This window comes from Rhodnius prolixus, unplaced genomic scaffold (genome assembly GCF_049639745.1).
Source record: "Rhodnius prolixus isolate KJV_2025 unplaced genomic scaffold, Rpr scaffold_28, whole genome shotgun sequence".
In the NCBI taxonomy this organism is placed as follows: Eukaryota; Metazoa; Arthropoda; class Insecta; order Hemiptera; family Reduviidae; genus Rhodnius; species Rhodnius prolixus.
The window spans coordinates 1270213-1290874 of record NW_027411618.1 but is presented as its reverse complement, the minus strand read 5'-3'; the positions used below and the strand labels follow the sequence as shown (position 1 = coordinate 1290874).

The following is a 20662-nucleotide window of genomic DNA, read 5'->3' as shown; positions in this document are numbered from 1 at the left end:
GGGGATATATTTATTGTTGTTCCAAAAGTGAAGTAGGTGGTACCATGCCTTTTATATTCTGTTTAAATAGAAATGTGGGTTTTCAAAAATTTATAGTACAACTGTTTTTTGTTTTTTTTAATAAATGAATTCTTTAAATTAATTTTATTCTTTTCAGTTTTTTGTGCATTTGGTTTAGCGTAACTGAGAAACGAGTAAAATTGCTGGATTTTAATAACAGTATTACATTTTAAGTCAATTTTTTATTGTTTATTATTGCTGGAATGTATTTTATTAAAACTAGCGAGTACCAGTTAACACGGGTCTTATCTTCCATAAATATATACAATCAAAAATACAACTTTTGTTTTTTCAAATTATAACCATTTTACCTAAACAATTCTGCTTAAACATAGATTATTCAATTATGTCCATTTTAAATCTGAAATCGTGTGTTTTTCATATCATTTTATCCATTTTGGTTCTTTTTCACAACACACTTCCCAAATATCTATGAGATCTTAATCTTAAAACGAATGTTTTGAATGTCAAGGTTCATGCACCTTTGCATTGCCTCTTTTTTTTTCTTCGGTGGCTTTAAATTTTCTCTTAAATTACTACTCCAAACAATACGCTGAACTGTTCGTAAAAGAACCAAAGCGTTTTTCTCTCCAAAATTTAATAAAGCTGTGACCGATTCCTTTCTCACTTAACTGTTTTAACGTATTTATTACAACCTTAAGGGAGAGCTAAATTTCTGCTCTCCATTTTTTTTTTTTTTTGCGGCTATTTCTGCACAGTACAACCTAATTTGCAAAAAGGCCCCTTTAATATCAGATATACCGTCATCAATTCGGTCTTTGTAAATTTTTTTTTTTTTTTTTAAGGTCTAAGGTGCATCAACACCTGAGGTTATTGGCGCCCAGAGCTTTTTTTTTTCAGTGCACTTCCAGGCTCCGGACAGTGTTGTCTGTTACGAGAGAACAGTGAGCTATAAGAAGCTCCTTGGTAGAGAAAATCTAAGGGGGGGCCAGCAGCTGGATTCGAACCCGGGTACTCTGTTTGGGAATCCAATACGCTAACCGCGTAGCTAATCCCTTCTCTGTCAAAGTAATTATTTAATTATTATTGTTATAATCTTGGCGGATTCTGGAAGTAATCATTTTTTTAAATCAATTTAGGCATTAACAAAATCATTCCTTTATAAATCATCAGCGATAAAACTAAAATATTGATGTCTTAAAAAAATCATCAATATAAAATCTATCGATTTTATTAATTGTGACTACTTTTTGCTAAATAAGACATCAAAAAAATCTATAAAAGCTATTCCTTCTCACAAGATATGAATAAATTGTCTCAATAACGAAAACAAACAGCATTATATTTGCTTGAGTTGAAGTTAAAACTTTTATTGCTGGGATTCTCAAGTAGTCTGATTAGAATTTTCAGGAATACAAGGCAATTAGATTTTACCCAATTTAGGTTTTTGTAAGATTAAATCATTGGCATAAAGAGGCAAGCAAGTGAATTTGTTTTAGGCTAGTCAGGTGCCAAAAATTATCGTGCTTTAAATTAAAAAGATACAAAGCTTTTCATTCTCAAACAAAAAAATTATCAAGTGCATTAAAAAATTCGAAATATTTCCCTTTGTGTAGAATAATTTCTTCCTTAAATTTTGAAGAGTGTAGTATTTAACATTGATTTGTCATCTAATAAAATTTAGACTTGAGACTGAAGTTAACTAAATTGCAACTTGACGTTTAATCTCTTTGCAGCAACCATTAAAAGCAAGGATCACACTAAATTTAAGTAATAAATAATGACTAATAATTAAAATAATATAGAAAAATCTTATTGTGCTATCCTCAGTTGGTACCAAAGTTGAATAAAATCTTATTGTGTTATCCTCAGTTGTTACCAAAGTTGAATAAAATCTTATTGTGTTATCCTCAGTTGTTACCAAAGTTGAATAAAATCTTATTGTGGTATCCTCAGTTGGTAACAAAGTTGAATAAAATCTTATTGTGCTATCCTCGGTTGTTACCAAAGTTGAATAAAATTTGAACTTCCAACTACTTTTCCTTTTTAAGTTACAATAGAAAGCGAGAGAAGGAGGACTGATGGGACTTTAAAAACTGATATTTTAGACTCAAAATCTTAATTCTGCAAGATTACCTCGTCTAAGCAGACTTAATCTCTTTGCAGCAACCATTAAAAGCAAGGATCACACTAAATTTAAGTAATAAATAATGACTAATAATTAAAATAATATAGAAAAATCTTTCATTAACATTATTTTGTAGTTGAATTTCAGTTTTCCATTATATGTTTTGAAAATTTACTTATTGTATTTGCTCAATAATTTCCTAGATTTTTCTTCCTAAAACTTATTATTCAAATTTCTTTAGTGAACATTTCAATTTTTTGAATATTAAAAATTATGTAACTTATATTTTAGGGAAGCATAAAAATTTTAAAAAGACTTTGGTGGGGCACAGCAGAAAAAGAAAGGTTAGAAAACATTAGGTATAAACCAACAAATTTATACACGAAAACCTTCGAGACGCAAAGCTGGTTATAAGTTTAAGATTAGAAATGTTGAATTTACTTTGTAAACCTGATGCATCCCTCTTTGGCCTTATGTGCAACATGAACTCGAGGGATATCTCCAATCATTTTCTGCTGGAATGCTCTGGTCGCTTTGAGAGGTAAATCTAGGTAAAGCCACATTGACCACTGATATAAATATGGTTTTTTTTTAAATTTTTGTGGTATATAATAGGGTACAAGGAGGGTAGGAATTTAGCTATGCGGTTAGCGTATTGGATTCCCAAGCGGAGATTCTGGAATCTAATCCAGCTGCTGGCCCCTTAGATTTTTCACTCCCTAGGAGCTTCTTACAGCTCACCGTTCGGTGTTGGACAGTGTTGTCTGTAACGATAGAACACTGTCGGAAGGCTGGCAGTGCACTGGAAAAAAGCTCCGGGCGCCAATAACCTCAGATATTGACGCGCCTTAAATAATTAAAACAAAAATAAATAAAATAGGGTACAATGTGGACGCGGTTGAGGACCCCTTTACAGTTATATTCCAAATAATTTTAAAATGCTGCAAGGTAAGAAAAAAATTAGATAAAAGAACCAATAGGAAACGATTACATAATCTTGATCTAGGTAAAACTCTGAATTAACTTCTGACCAGTTAAATAATCATTTTGCTTCCATCTCTGGGCTCTTGCTACAAATCTGCTCCTCTCTCTCAAAACCTTTTGACGATAACAAGTTCCACGTTATACAATATTAGATAATCTTTTAACAAATATTTTAATCAAAATTGGATTCCAAGAGATGAAACTGAGGAAATTACATGATTAAAAACAAAAAAACCTTAATTTACTTACATCCTGGACATCTATAATCATTCGCTTTGTTTCTCGCCTTTTCCTGCACTCTAGAAAAAGTCTTATCATTAGACCATTCCCTAAAATAAATCCTTATCAAAAACTTATAGTTTTAAAAGTTAAGTATTATGGGTTGAATAAATGCCAGAAGGTAAACAAATCAGCAAGTACCCAACATTTCTTTCATACTTTTAGTATCACATTTTAAAGAATGTATTAGATGTCACAGACCCTTGTGCTGGCCTTTTATCACCCATAAATATTTTTCTGTTAGAATAATAAAAGATGTATCTCATCATTATAATTGGTACAAAAAAGGCACTTCATTTTAACTCTATTCCAAATTATTCTTGTGATTTATCTTTATTCTGAATAAACATCACATTCATTCGCATATTAAAAAGAAAAAGGGAGTTGGTCTTTTGCTGATATAATTTGAATTACGGAGTTAAAACAAAATTTCTGTCTTGAATTCGTCTTACGAGAGCAAAAATTACATAGTTAATAACAAATAAATAATATGTACTTGTAATTGTAATTCATTCATTTAAATCATCCAAGCTCAAATGATTCTATTCGCTGCTCCCTAGATATTTTGATTGAATTTGTTTTCTTCCAGATATTTAAAGTACGTTTCCCAAAAATAAATTTCTATAACCTTTTTCAATTGCAGCGGTTTAAATAATGCAAATTGTCTTGTTAAAGGTTACTGATGATGTACACAAGGCCTGTTGACGCGAGTGTGGTAACAGTCCATTGATTTTTTAGTAAGGCATTTGATTGGGTCAATTCTTTTGAATGTTTTCAGTAGCAAGTCTTTGTGGACTGATTGTTGTCTTTCTGGGTTAGTCTTAATGTTCGAGTACACCAAAGTTCCTATTATGATCTGTAATAATTTCAGTAATATTGATAATTTTATCAAGAATACATCGAAATAAAAACATAATATATGCAGATGATCTACAAATTTACAGATCTTCAGATCATTGACCACAGTAGCCGAGCGGTTAGAGGCGTGACCTGTAAAGCTAATATGTATTGTGGTGGTACTAGGTTCGATTCCCGGTCTCTAAGCCTTCGATTTTTATTTATTGTTTAATATGAGAACTTTGTAGTAAATTATGTTAGCTAATCGCCTATGCCCACGATACCTAATTTGGTAAGGGGACGTAAAGCCCACCTGAAAAAAATAGGCATTACACTACTTTTTATGCAATAATAAATTTTATATAATAATCAATTACTTATTACGGTATAATTTATTCAATAATTTATATAATATTTAACACAATTTAAAATGCTTTTTTTTTTTTTTTTTTTTTTTTTTAAATAAAGCGTGTCAACTTCCCAGGTCATTGGCGCCTGGAGCTCTTTTCAGTGCAATGCCGGCCTCTGGACAGTGTTTTCTCGTTAAAGACAAGTAAACGGATAGTGAGTCGTAAGAAACTTTCCTAGGAAAAGAAAAATCTAAGGGCCAGCAGCTAGATTCGAACCTGGGATTTCCGTTTGGGAACTGAATGTGCAAACGCTCTGAACGAATTCATTCCTTATAGTTGTGTGTATGAAAAAAATTAAAAAATTACTAGTTTTTAAAGTAAAGTAATTGCCTATTTTTGTCAGGCGGGCTTTACATCCAACTACCAAATTAGGTGTCGTGGACGGAGGCGACTAGCAAACATACTGTACTGTAAATTTCTTTTATTAACCATTAAATAAAATCCAAGGCCTAAGACCGGGGAATCGAACCCAACACCACAATACATATTAGCTTTACAGGTCTCGCCTTTAACCGCTCGGCTACTATGGCGCCATTAGGTGTTTAAGTGGTTAAAAAGAATAAATATCTGTAACTTTAGTGTGGAAGTGTTATTATGAAGTTCATCTCTCTCATGACCAATGGCTTAGTGCGTTGTGTAACTTAAGTATCTTCTTTTTTTTTTGCTTGAAATAAGTTAATATTACAAAAAATAAATAAGCCTTAAGTCGTGCAAGTGTTCGCAAAAGATTTTGTATTATTTTGCTTTTATAAACGTTTAGTTCGCTCAAATACAGGTTTGGCGGACATAAGGTTTCCTTTCAAGTTAAATCTATCGCGGTCTGTTTATCTCCGCGAATATTAAAATACCCCCATGAAGGTTCAACTAAAGTTTTGTGGACTATAATTTTACTGAAAAGAAATTGGACTTTGTCTGTGGTAAATTAAAGAAAATGATAGATTACAAAATCACATTGCAATTTACTCCAGTAAATCATGCAAAATAAAATAATTTTAAAATAATCCGTATTGATTAGCCATGAAGAATCTTATTATTCGATAAAGTAGCAACTAGCGAGTCAAATTGAAAATTTTATCCAATCGGTAAACGATTAAAAAAAAATTACATAACGGAATTATAAAAATTTAGGTAATCATTAAAGGATCGAAACGTCAAAATATGATTATTTGGAATAGAACTATCCTCAGGCTATAACGGTTAAGTTCCAAACTTCAGCTACCACAGCTCTCCTCCTAACTCTTTCTTCAGCCGTCGTTCGCCATCTTTGCTTGCCAAGGATTCCAAAACTTCCAGCACATCCTGTAACCATGAGGGTGTGTCCATTGGCTTTTTCCTACCAGGACTCCATTACAAAAGAAAAGCTTCCCTGTAATCTCTCGTCTCGTCCATCCGAAATGAATGTCCCAGGTATTACGATCTACCAGACTTTATAGTGGTTACTATTTCTGGGCTTTCTGGGCTAACCAAGATGTTCGACTTTTCGTTTCGTCCTGACTTTATAACCATTTGGTGTCCTTCGTTTTTAATACGCAATCAATGTTTTAGACTGACCACAGATCAACCTGGTCGAACATAAACTCTCATAACTCCACATAAACATCTAATCTACTTACAATACAGACTTATTTCAAGCTAGTATACAAAGGCGCCACGATAGCCGAACGGTTAAAGGCCGAGACCTGCGAAGCTGATTTGTATTGTTGGATAGTGGGTTCGATTCCCGGTCTAGAGGCCTTAGATTTTATTTAATGTTTAATATTGAGAACTCCCACCTTTGTTTGTCCGCTTTGGTTAATAATACCCATGCTTCCAAACCTTAGGTTACGATTGGTTGCAATGTCGTTTTGTGGAATCTTACTTCACTGCTTGGAAGAAAAATATTTAATTATTAACCGTGGCCTCTCATGGGATTCAAATTGGGGTTCTTCGACTTATAATCCGTCCTATGAGACATCTATTACCAGCAATCGTCTCACCTACATCTTCAATAATGCTGTTAAAAAGTTAAAATTGTCACCAAGAATTCTTTAACATCTACAAATTAGTACCCCTTCATCCGAAGGTTCCGAAAAAATCTTTTCATTATATCACCATGTACAAGGTTTTTTTCGGTGTTTACCTGTAACCCAAAGCTAATTTTTTACTCTTGCTGCTACCTTGCTAGTATCGGCGTACACCCCTATTCAAGCTGTCCCAAACAACATAGATTCATCATCACAGCCCTGTGGCGTATTCATTAATCTTAAGTGCAGGTTTCAATTCTACCGATCAGGCAATCAGTGCAGTCTCAGTGAACTTTTCTACAAGTTATGCATGTTGGTTTAAATAGAGCGGCTGGTTATGGTTCGTGATTCTTATAAAAAAAAAACGGTCTTGGCTCTTTTAGAATCCAAAAAAAAAGTTGACACATTTTTATAAGTAGTCTTCCGCTCCAGTTGTTCAAGAGACTGGACGAGCTTTACTTTAACGTCATTTTAAGATGTTAGGGAATTTATTTTTAAAAAATAACAAGAAATAATTCCAAATATAGCTTACATAACCACTCTTGAATCTAAATAATTGATCGCTTTTTCATTTAAAAGTTTTAAGGGAGGGAGCCCCCACTTGTCTCTGCCTGGATACGGCTCCAAATTATGAACGCTTGGTTGGAGACATGCAAATGCAGACTTTTCCCATTAGATAATAAAATATTATCTACAAGTTGTAATGGTTGGTAGTACAAATTTTCTTATTGTATATTCTGTGTTTCAGGCAACACTGTTAAAGGAGAAACGTTAAAATTTCAAATGAAACTTGGTACTTCTTGGCCTTAGCCAACCATTGCAACTTTTAATAACAAACTTCCAATTTAATTAAAGCATTACATTAATTAAAATCTACTTTTTCTTTGAATTATTGTTAATTAATGAATATTACTAATAAAACTTTATAGTTTAATAACCCTCCTTAATTGCCACTTAATTAGTACATACATAAAACACAATTTTGAATGTGTTAAATGTCAAGATTTTTAGTTGGTAGATCGCGATAAATTTTTAAGAAAAAAAATTTGGGTATATTTATTCAGGTATTGTCCCTTTCTTGAAAGATCAACAGTACCTGTGTGAGTACCAAAATAATCATAAATGGGAAACCATCCAGTCATTTGGAACTAATCTTTTGTTTACTTATGTAAGATAAAAAATACTACCAACTAACTTACCTCCAAACTCTACCATTATCTTTTAAAATATAATAATTTAAGAAATCGGTTATTACACATTGCTAATAATACATAATTAAAAATTCCCTTGCATGTCTGCGAACGTCCTGTTTTTAATTTTACAATATAACCTGGTTTAATACATAGGTCAACACATTGTTTACAAACTTTAACCTTAAAGTAAAGTAAAGCCTATTTTTTTCAGGTGGGCTTTACATCCAACTACCAATTAGGTGTCGTAGACGCAGGCAACTAGCAAACCATACTTTACTGTAAATTTCGTTTATTAACCATTAAATAAAATCCAAGGCCTACAGACCGGGAATCGATTCCAGTACCACAGCTTTGCAGGTATCGCCTCTTAACCGCTCGGCTACCGTGGCGCCTATTAAATCTATATAATTTGGACCCTATTTTTTTTCTGAGGTAAATAAGGTTAATATTACCTTTATAGCTTCCTATTAACTGCTCGTCTACTGCTTGGTGAATTCTCTTTGGAAGAAATAGATGCGCAATCCCCTGATTGTACACTATGGTAACTCTAACCGCTCGGTTACCGTGGCGCTTAACTTTTATCTTAATTTAATCCGGTAAATTCAGATATTCGCTACTATAAATTTTTTGATTCGTATAGGAGAGTTGCAGAAACAATGGACATCAAATAATTTTGTTTCAGACTTTTAAGATTAGCTGTAAATCGCTTCCTCATTTGAATATATTACCTATTCAGATATTATTTATACTTTGCACCACCACGAAAGTATCAATCTATCCTTTATACACAGATAAATGATATTGCTATTTATATTCCATCATTCCCAAATCATTGACTAATCGAATAAGCAGTAATGAAGGAAATAAATATTAAACTGTAGCCATTCCTTTTTATGTGGCGCATATCTATGTAAAGAATACAAAATTGATAAGCTGACAGTTGATTCCATGGCATAACGGAGACAAAAAGGACCAGTTTCGGATAAAAAAATGACGATTATAGTTCGCTAATTAAGTCAAAGCTTTTTTTTTCAACAGAAACTTTCCACTTTAAATATTTTCAACTAGCTTTTGATAAATGACTTGTTAATGAGGTCAATGTTGTTAATGTAATTTTAACTTGCAATAAAAACTTAAAAAGAATACAGATACGAGGGTCGTTTGAAAATTCCGTGCAGAAATAAAAACTACTTAATTTTTTGCGGTAAACCTTTTTTATTTTTCAACATAGTCTCCTTTTAGGCTTATACACTTCGTCCAACGCTGCTCTAGTTTGTTGATCCCTTCCGAATAATAGGATTTGTCCAAGTCTGAAAAATAGCCATTCGTTTCTGCAATCACCTCCTCGTTTGAATAAAATCTTTTTCCCGCCAGCCATTTCTTCATATTGGGGAACAAATAGTAGTCCGAGGGAGCCAAGTCTGGAGAATAGGGGGGATGTGAAACGAGTTGGAACCCTATTTCCATTAATTTTGCGACCACAACTGCTGAGGTGTGTTGTCGTGATGGAAAAGGACTTTTTTGTGGGCCAATCGTGGGCGTTTTTCTTGCGGCTCGGTTTTCAAACGGTCCAATAACGATGAATAATATGCACCTATAATAGTTTTACCCTTTTCCAGATAGTCGATGAGGATTATTCCTTGCGAATCCCAAAAGACAGTCTCCATAATCTTTCCGGCCGAAGGAACGGTCTTCGCCTTTTTTGGCGCAGATTCCCCCTTGGTAACCCATTGTTTAGATTGTTCTTTGGTCTCAGGAGTGTAGTGATGTATCCATGTTTCATCCACAGTGACGAAACGACGCTTAAAGTCATGCGGATTCTTCTGGAACAGCTGCAAACCGTCCTTGCAACACTTCACACGATTTCGTTTTTGGTCAAGCGTGAGCAATCGCGGCACCCATCTTGCGGATAGCTTTGTCATGTCCAAATGTTGTTGCAAAATATTATGTACCCGTTCATTCGAGATGCCCACAGCACTAGCAATCTCACGCACCTTCACTCTTCTGTCATCCATCACCATATCATGGATTTTATCAATGATTTCTGGAGTAGTAACCTCAACAGGGCGTCCAGAACGTTCAGCGTCACTTGTGCCCATATGGCCACTCCGAAAATTTTGAAACCACTTATAAACTGTTCTAATCGAAGGTGCAGAGTCACCATAATGTTTATCAAGCTTCTCTTTAGTCTCCTCAGGCGTTTTGCCTTTCATAAAGTAGTGTTTAATCAACACACGAAATTCTTTTTCGTCCATTTTTTGAAAATCACTCGACTTCCTCGATTCAAACGAATGCCAAACACAAAGAAATAGACCGATCTGGCTGAAATTTGGTGTGTGTTCTTCCAAGAGATGCTACTAACTAAACATAACCTCGATACGCACCAGTGGTGCTATCTCTCTGACTTTGCACGGACTTTTCAAACGACCCTCGTAATACGCAATCAATGTTTTAGACTGACTACAGATCAACCTGGTCGAACATAAACTCTCATAACGCCACATAAACATCTAATCTACTTACTATACAGACTTATTTCAAGCTAGTATACAAAGGCGCCACGATAGCCGAGCGGTTAAAGGCCGAGACCTGCGAAGCTGATTTGTATTGTTGGACAGTGGGTTCGATTCCCGGTCTAGAGGCCTTGGATTTTATTTAATGTTTAATATTGAGAACTTTGTAGTAAAATTATGTTTGCTAGTCGCCTCTGTCCATGACACCTAATTTGGTAGTTAGACATAACACACGCCTGAAAAAATAGGCATTACTTTACATTAAAATTCCTCTTTAAAGCCAGATTTTGTTAGTAATACCTTGATATCAGATACAAGCATTGAACATTCAGGCATATAATTCAATTAGGGATCATGTTGTCAGTTATTATTATTAGAGGTTTTTTTTATTTCTAATAACTGATAAAACTAGCATTGTAATGACCCATGCAGAAAAGCTTAACCTAACCTTGCCTTGAGCTCTGACCTAAAAACGAATATCTTTCTAAGAAAACCTAGTAAAATAAAACTTAAATATCTGGATGAATTCAATGTAGATACAAAGTTTACAGAAAATCCATGCAGCTCTTTTCGAGTAAATCTAAAAAAGAAAGATGAATAATCCAATCAGTAAAATGATCTTTTATTACTATTTTCAGATCTTTTAATAAATTATGGTCAAATTTAGAAATTTGCGACTCTATTTGGTCACCTCTGTTTTCAATAGCTTTTAATTAACGATTTTCTGGCTTAATGAATAATGATTAATGGCTTGCGAGCAAATTTTTGTTTAATAACATTCACAGTTAAATTATTCATATCATTCTTGTGTTTTTTTTTTAATTAATAAGATTGCTTACATTAAAAAGTGCATCTGGGATACGTTCTAGAATACCTATGTAATTCAATGGTCGCCTTAAGGAAATGAAATTTACATATGCAATCTTTTTGTCAGTCAATCTTAGTAAATTGTTAACTTTTAATCAGCTTTTTGATTTACATAGACTGGAACATTTAATTTCTTAAAAAAGAAGAAGCTGTTTCTAGGTACTTTTTTTTGGGGCACTAAAGTTCTTCCATTTTTTTCATTTTAAACAAACCAGTTACTACAAATTATCTTATGAAATAACGAGTATTTTGTTTATATTGTTTTTGTTTTTTTAAAATACTTTTGAGGGATACTATAATTTTTCCTCGGAACTTCCCATAGAAAATCATTCAAATAACAGTTTCTGATCCTATTATACTATTGTTATGCAGTTATACTATGTTATGCAGTTAATATACTATGTTATACAGTTATTATACTATGTTATGCAGTTATTATACTATGTTATACAGTTATTATACTATGTTATGCAGTTATTATACTATATTCCAGCCATTATTTTTTTTTTTAAATAAAAAAGAACATTTACCAACAGATTTAAATTTCCTTAATAATAATAAATAAATAAAAATCTGTAAAAGTTTTTAACTATAATTCATTTCTTCTTCGAAGCTACAAAACAAAAACGAGAGGTCTGAGTGTTTACAAATTATTTTGGGAAAGTTAAGGTATTACTCCATACAATTCGGCTTCAGAATAATAAAAAAACCATAATTAATCTGGAAACTACGGATAATAATTAAAAATATTATTAGTTCAGTAATTAAAACTTATAATATATATATATATATATATATATATATATATATATATCTCGTAAGGTGCCACGGTAGCCGAGCGGGTTAGAGGAGAGACCTGTAAAGCTAATATGTATCGTGGTACTGGGTTCGATTCCCGGCCATTAGGCCTTGGATTTTATTTAATGGCTAATAAAAGAAATTTATAGTACAGTATGTTTGCTAGTCGCCTCCGTCCACGACACCTAATTGGTAGTTGGAAGTAAAGGCTTCCTGAAAAAATAGGCGATTACATTATTTTACTTTTACTTTACTATATCTCTCGTATTTTTTTGCTTTTGTTTTGTAGCTCTGAAGATGGACTAAATTTAGATCAAAACGTTAGCGTATTGATTTTAATTTTTTATTTTAATTTATGAACTGACCAAAACTAGAAGATTACTCAGAATTAATACATTTATCAACTGCTGCTTTAATGTTTCTTATTCATGAATTTGTTGAATTAACTTTTAGTGACTGTACAAATTTTATATTGAGGATTCAATTTGGCGAGGAATCGGTCCAGAACAAAACCCAAAAACAGTTTTCTGTAACTCAACTAACTCGCATAGCTACGTCCTAAAGAAGGCTATAAATTTGCCGAAACGTTCCCAAAAGATGGAGTTGTTTTTGTTTTTTTATTCTGGGCCGATTCCTCGCTAAATTGAATCCTTAAATATAATATTTGATATTTCTTATTAATAATATTAAACTGTAAAAGGTAACTTTAGAGGTAGGCTCAACCAATCCCCCCCCTTTCAAACAAAAGTCCCCTTAATCGATTTTTTTCAAGAAAATGTGTCAAATTAAAGATACAGGTGCTCTTGGGCACGATAATTAAATCAAGTTAAAAAGAAAAAACTTAGAAGCCATTGATGAGAAAGTCTAAAAAAGATTAAAAATTGATAGTCGTACTTCCTTTTGACGTATTGTGACCAAAATTTTAATGTCCCCCGCTCCTGGTGATTCCCTATGCGAAACATAAAATGTTAACGATTCGCAATTTTTCGTTTATTGATTTTTGGTGAATGCAATGTACACACACTAATTTGTAAAAATAAAAAAAAAAATCTACTTTTTTCATACTAATTGGGCCTTAAAACGGATATTTAGGGTAAAATCGTGGAATCGATTATTTGTTCGATTGAAAATGACGTATATTTGGAATTACTAACAAAATATATATATGTATATATTTTTATTTAATAATTTATGGTGCGTCAACGTCTGAGGTTATTGTCCGCCCGAATCATTTTTTTTTTAGTGCACTACCAGCCTCCAGACAGTGTTCTCTCGTTACAGACAACACTGTACATCACCAGATAGAGAGCTGTAAGAAGCTTCTAGGTAGAGAAACCCTTAGTACTTGCTGGTATGAATGTATTTATTTGCGAAATAGTTAGTGCTCATTCTGTACAGTTTAGGTAAAATGATTAATTGTAAGTAATCTCCTATAAATAGCCAAAGAATGGTGCGAAATGTTAAGCTGATTTCTCCCGTTGTCGTTGGATACGATGGTAAAGAGAGTAAGTCAGGAACATCACACCAAAACCTCCCTGGCACCCTCCGCCTTTGAGCATTCAAAGGATTTCGGATGCCAGGTATTTTTTGGGGGCAAGCGCTATTCTGGACTTTGAAAAATACGTTTGAGTGGAAAGAGTGCGAGGCGCTAATAACCCAATAATTGATGCGCCAAATTAAGAAATAGTAATAATAATAATAATAATAGAAAAGGAGCGCTGCAGGGAGGGTCTGCAGCTGGATTCGAGCTCCGCGTGGGAATCCAATACGCTTACCTCATAGCTAATCCCTTCCCTGTCAAAGTAATTATGCAATTATTATTATGATCGTGGCGGATTCCTTAATTAACAGTATTGTTTCCCATTTTAGTTGGCTATTTGGTTTCATTTATGGTAAAGTTAATTGACTCTCAACAGTCTGGGATGAAGATATTCTAAAGAATAATTTATAAATAATTTACAGAAAAATTTGGGTTTCTTAAGAAATTGTAAAACATTTTATGAGGGATGGCTACACTGCTTTTACCAAGCAAGTTGAGTTCATTTAATGCCTAACTGTCTAAAAGATATATGTATTATGGAGTTTAGAAAGGATGGCACAAATAATATTATACTGTAAGTCCAATTAAAAAATTGGATTGCCAGGAAGTTCTGGTAAAAATTATTATTTCCATTGCACTCCTTCAATATTTTTAGTCAAACTTTCTCTTCTGTATTTTTACTTTCTATTATTTTGTAATAATAATTTCATTTATATTTATTTTTGAAACAAAGAAAGAGTATTTTTTTATGTTAGATAGACTTCTAAGCCCAGAAATCCAAAATCGGGACGCCACAGCGCATTTGTGTGCTATTTTTGTTTGTTTGTGAAAGGTGTTTTGTGATTAAAAAAAACGTTTATTCAACATAAAAAATATTCCAATGTGCGGAAGTTGTAGAATTTGGCACAATTTCCGTCCTTTGTCACTTGCAGTAACTCCATATTAGTAAACAATCTCTCCAGGTCTTCGCTCTCTATATTAAAAGTTAATATCAATTGCACCGTCAAACAGAGGGGACAAAAATCCAAATGTAACAGGTTAACATAAAGTTTATTGAGGAAAAAAAGCATTAAATAAATAACTATTTAATACAAACAAAAAAAATATTCGGTCAACAACTAAAACAAAACAACTGTTTACAGTTATTTATAGGTTGAAGTTAGACGCCACGATAGCCGAGTGAGTTAAAGGTGAGACCTGTTAAGCTATGGATGTATCATTATGTTGGTTAGTGGGTTCGATTCCCGGTGTCTAGGCTTTGGATTTTTATTTAAAAGCTTAATATGAGATTCTTAAAAGTATATAGTGTGCTATATTCAATGCCTCCGTCTGCGGTACCTAACTGGTAGATGGACGTAAAGCTGGCCCAAAAAATTTGGCATTACCTTATTTAATACTTGCTACAAATGCATTACATGTATTGCTTTACAAAAACAAAGAAATAATAATAATAAACAAATAAATAAAAAATAAAATTGTGTGCAATTTAGGTTGCTAAAATAATTTCTTAGTGAATTCTCTTTTAAATGTTGAATGAAATAAGTGCATATAAGCGTGCATCTCCACATACTTGACATACTTTCATACACATGACAATTTCTCTAAACTATTTGTAAAAAAATACCACCTTAAAAAAGTGACATCTAAAAATTTCTACCAGTTTTTTAGTAAAATTTATTCTTTTTTTCTAGATCGGAGACAGTATTTTTCTTTCGGATTATTATTATTATTTTTTCTAAAAGGTCATGTACAATATTCATGTTCCTAATACTCATTTTTAGAGTCTTTTAAGTAGCAACATTCCCGATTTTGTTACGTTGTAATTCAGTATCGTTTTTAGGGCCCCCTCAAATCTTGTGTCCCGGATGCATTACTCTTTAGTAATGCACATTTTATTGTTTCGTCTGCAAAAATCTTTTTGTAGATCATGATGATAAAATCAATATAAAATGAATAATTTTATTTATTTATTTATTGAATTTTGTTTGTTTTTAATTATTGCATTTTTTTTTTTTAATGAGAAACTTTATTTTGTATTCATTTACTAATTTACTAGTTAGTAAAAGGTATTCTTAAGTTTTACTTATTTAATTTTTTTCTCAATTATAAGTAAGTACAACCTAGGGATTTTTTGTACAGGGATTTTTCCCTAAAACAATTAAACTGGATTGATTAATCGATTGATTGACATTATACTCTTAAGATGATCGGCTCTATTTCTATAAATAGTGTCAAATAGCACAACTACATGAACGATTCCTTTTTTTTCGGCATTCATTCACACTCTGTCTACTAAGATAAAGATTAAACAGATTTTGTTTAAAATTCTTTTCATAAAAATGGATTTCAAGGAGCGATTCCGTGACATCTCGCTTCCGTGTAAAGTGCAATTTATTGTAGTGAACCTTCTTTGAAACGATTGATATTGCAATATAAACTAAACGTTTGTAGAAAACCTAGATTGTAGATTGTATTAGAAGGGCGGTTCCACCAAAAAGGGGAAGGAACGCAGGAAATCCAAAATGTCCATTGTTCCCCGCCCACCCCTCATCTCACGAGAGATACCTAGGTTTTAAAACAACAAATCCGGCTAAAGATTACCAGATGCCAATACAATAAACTAATAAAGTAGCAACAGGATACTAGGGAGCATGGCGACTCAATCGCCCAGTGCACTGATTAAACCTAGAAAGTTCTGGTAAAGATTACCAGATGCCACAATCTCCGGTAGGGAAACATTTAACCTGCCGAAGAACGAGAAATCTAGTTTTAGAATAAACGGGACACACCTCTACAAAGTGCCGCACAGTCTCATTGGACTCACCACAGCCAGAGCAAATTGAAACGCTGCGACGGGGTAAGGCCGCATTTGAAAAGATGGTACGCTAAATTTGCATGTCCACTCAACACCTGAACCAACTGGCGGATCTGGGACCTGCTAAAGCCAACCATAGCCGTTTTTGACAGGCCAAAAATTTCCTTAGCCTGACGGCAATCAGCTCGGGATCTCCACCGTTTCCGATGTTCCTTCATAATCCACTGCTCCACCTCTGTTCTACAAAGCCGGATAGGATACAGGGATAATGGGCTGAGGAGTCATTGTTATCAACGCAGCTCCTTCCTTTGCTGTTTCATCAGCAAGTTCGTTACCTGGAATCCCGAAATGACCAGGGGACCAAGCAACCGAAACAGTATTCAAAGTGGAAAGAGCAGCATGGCCTAGAATTGACCGAAATTTGGTTCTTACTAGGGAAGGCCAGAGCTTTAATTGCAGCCTGGCTATCCGTGAAGAACCTAATATCACTATTGTAGAAAACCTAAGAATAGTATTAAGAAAAATCGGGCAAGTACACGAGATTTTTTAAAAAAAATATATATTCAGCCTAAATAGGCTGCCTATCTGTAACTATATTGGAAATAGTTGTCTTGACTAGGAAGGAAATTTATGGTTAGTACTAACTCTCTATTTCAGTTCCTTTTAGAGAACTATTTGATTTCACTCTAGTAACTCGTTCTATAAAAAAAAACAACAATCCTATAATGGTAGTTACTGATAGTTACATTGGAATAACTCCTTAAATGATTAATCCTAGCTAGAATATAAATACCACACCTCAGAAATTGTAACTAATTTAATATTAAACGCTATTAAAAGCGATTTAAACTTATATTGAGTTGGTGGTGCCCTAAATTAGAGATGCCTGAAAACTTGATGGTCTAGAAAAAATGCTACAATAAGTTATTAAATGTACTTTTTTAAGTCCACAATGCTGGATATCTCAATAAAATCAAAGCAACAATAGGTTGTTAGGAAATTGTAGATACCATCTAATCCCTTTAATTTGGTATTATATATCCCTTATTATCTGCAAAAAATTTGAGTTCAAAATATTCTGTAAAACCAAAAATGTAGAAATAATTAATAGAAATTATATGATACCCAAATTATAATGTTGATGCCCAAAAAATATGGGGGTTAGCCAAGCAAAAGAAAAAAAGCAAAAAATATTACATATTACCAATTTTAGTCATTATTTATTTTTGCTAAGCTATCGACCTGGTAATTAGGTCATCTTCAAGGCTTATACTTATTAACAATTATAATACGTTTTACAATAAACGTGTTTGCCATAACAATTTGGGGTCTTCAGCCCTGACTGTTTTGGTACAGATTGTGGTCGGATTTTTTTTTTTTTTAATGTTGCTTTAAAGTGGACCAACGAGAACAATATTAAAACCGATCACATTCAATACCTAAAAGGTAAGAACAGAATACACATCAGCCATTAATGTTTAACAAGGTAAAACCAAATTATAATTGTTAATAAGTATGAGCCCTGAAGATAACCTAGCTTCTAGGTTGAAAGCTTGGCAGAAAAATAATTAAATAAAAACTGAAATTGGCAATAATATTTCTTCTTTTTTGATTAATGAATCAGTCACTAAAAAAAAAGAAAAAGATGAATAGGTATTTTAAAACAGAATTAGGTTTTGCACTTATCCTTAATACATATTTAAGCAATTTATGGGCGAAGCTGCAATACTCAAAGCAATGCACAAATAAATTTTGGGACCCGAACATATGTCTAGTCAAAACCAAAGTCAACTCAAACTGAAAATAATCTTCTTAATTAAACATTTATGAAGAAATTAAATGAAAAATATCTTTATTATATTCAAAAATTTTATCAAATCCAAATGTAAACAAAAAATACTTCCATAGGGACAAAAAGTAATACATGAATCCAAGCAGACTGCACTTAAATCCATTTTTGAATACAGAAAGAAATTTTCGGGATTGCTATGTTTCTTCATTACGCGAAATCAAATGGAATTTTATTTTCCCTCTATATATGGAGCCCACCTAACACTTCTAACGTTGATTGCAAATGTAAAGTACACCACAAATTTGGTTAGCGTAACAGGCATTAAAATAAAATTTAAAAAAAAAAACAAGTATTCTTACAGAAATACCTATTGGGTATTTATTTTGTTCATTCTTTCTTCGTTGCAGTAGTATCGTAGCTACTGTAATAGTAATTGGCTACTTTTTCAGGTGGGCTTTACGTCCAACTACCAAATTAGGTGTCGTGGACGGAGGCGACTAGCAAACATACTTTACTGTAAATTTCTTTTATTGACCATTAAATAAAATCCCAAGGCCTAAGACCGGGGAATCGAACCCAGTACCACAATACATATTAGCTTTACAGGTCTCGCACGTAGCTACTGTATACTAGCCGCTCATTTCAAAATTCAGATTTTCTTAGCATCTTTTGTGTTTCTTAATTAATTTTTTTTTAAAAAAAATGATGATCAAAACACTGAAGCCATTGTTTACTTATTGTTGGGGACAATCTTATGATTAAATATTACCAAATTTACATTTCATTTTTAATTGGGTATTGTTAAGTGATATGTTCTTTAAAGTTTATTAGCAAAGTAAAGTAATTGCCTGTTTTTTTTTTCAGGCGGGGCTTAACGTCCAACTTCTAATTAGGTGTCGTGGTCAGGGGTAGAAGCTCATACTTTACTACAAACAATTTTTTCTAACAAATAAAAAGTAGTCATACGCGGGATTCGAACTAGTGATCTCCCACACACAAAGCCAAGCTCTTGACCACTAGACTAACACCCAACCATTAATGTAAAGTAAATTAATTGCCTATTTTTTCAGGCGGGCTTTACGTCCAACTACCAATAAGGTGTCGTGGACGGAGGCGACTAGCAAACATACTTTACTGTAAATTTCTTTTATTAACCATTAAATAAAATCCAAGGCCTAGACCGGGAATCGAACCCAGTACCACAATACATATTATCTCGACAGTTCTCGCCTCTAACCGCTCGGCTACAGTGGCGCCCCAACCATTAATGTACTTATAATAATATAATAATATTATGCAGTCGTAGATCTGTACAGTGTGAACTTAATTAGAAACATGCGTGCATTTACGCTCAAATATAATCTAGTTTGGTAGATCTTGGGGCAGTTATGAGTTTAAGGTTTGTTCTCTCCTTTACTAGGTGGTAGATCTGTTCATTGTTCAGACTTGAGACAGTTTATTAGCGTATCAGAAGTTCTAGTATATTTGAAGACTACCAAATACATTTTCATGAGCTATTAAATAAAGTGTTTAGCCCATTAAAGAGAGTACATAATATTTAAAGTTTAAAAAATGTGTTAGAAATGCGATTTTTTTACAAATTTTTGGAAACTTACAAAACGCTAAAACATTTAAGTTTTAACCTAAGAATAGGTGAAATTTATAAATACATAGAATGCAGTGGTTAATTATACTTAACCAAACATGACAGACTGACACACTCCCCACTCTAAAATTGGTTACAATAATATGAACAGGAAATTCAGTATTACATTACGTTACATCTGAATCATGTAACCTTGAGTACCATCCTGGTTTGTAGAATTTTTCATTGTAATATTAAAATATCCTAAATCCAAATTAAGCAGATTTATTTACTAAAGTAAAGCGATTGCCTATTTTTTCAGGCTGGCTTTACATCCAACTACCAATTAGGTACTTTGCTAGTCGTGGACGGAGGCGACTAGCAAACATACTTTACTGTAAAATTTCTTTTATTAACCATTAAAAAAAATCTAAGGCCGAGAATCGAACCATGTACCACAATACATATTAGCTTCGCAGGTCTCAGATGTATTTACTATTTTTAGCAATATTTCTGTAAGTTGTAGAAACACCGCAGAAAATAAATTGCTACAAGTTTAACTTAAATTATATTCAATAAATGTTTTAGTTGTGAAAGCAATATCTCCTTGAAGAATAGTGCTAACAAGAAATACTACAGAATATAACTTGTGGTAAATATGTACTAAAATAAGAACATCTTCACCGACCCTCCGAAATTGGGGACAACAATATCTTATAACAATAGATTAATATTTTAATGATAGTGTAACAGCACAAGTTACGTGCAACTTACTGGAGCAAGAAAAAAGTCCAATCTAGGTGCCTTTACAAGCCAAGATTTAGAGGCATAACTCATCGAGCTATGGAGGAGATAGCTAACAAGATGGTTGAAGACGGGAGATTTTTGGAGAAAAAG

The 20662-nt window shown here is 33.0% G+C and overlaps 1 protein-coding gene across 2 annotated transcripts in view; it reads left to right on the top strand.

The window, feature by feature from the left end:
- The window catches only part of Hil (peptidase hillarin), a 38845-nt gene that overhangs the window by 8682 nt on the left and 9501 nt on the right, over positions 1 to 20662 (top strand). The gene's annotated exons all lie outside the window — the stretch shown is intronic.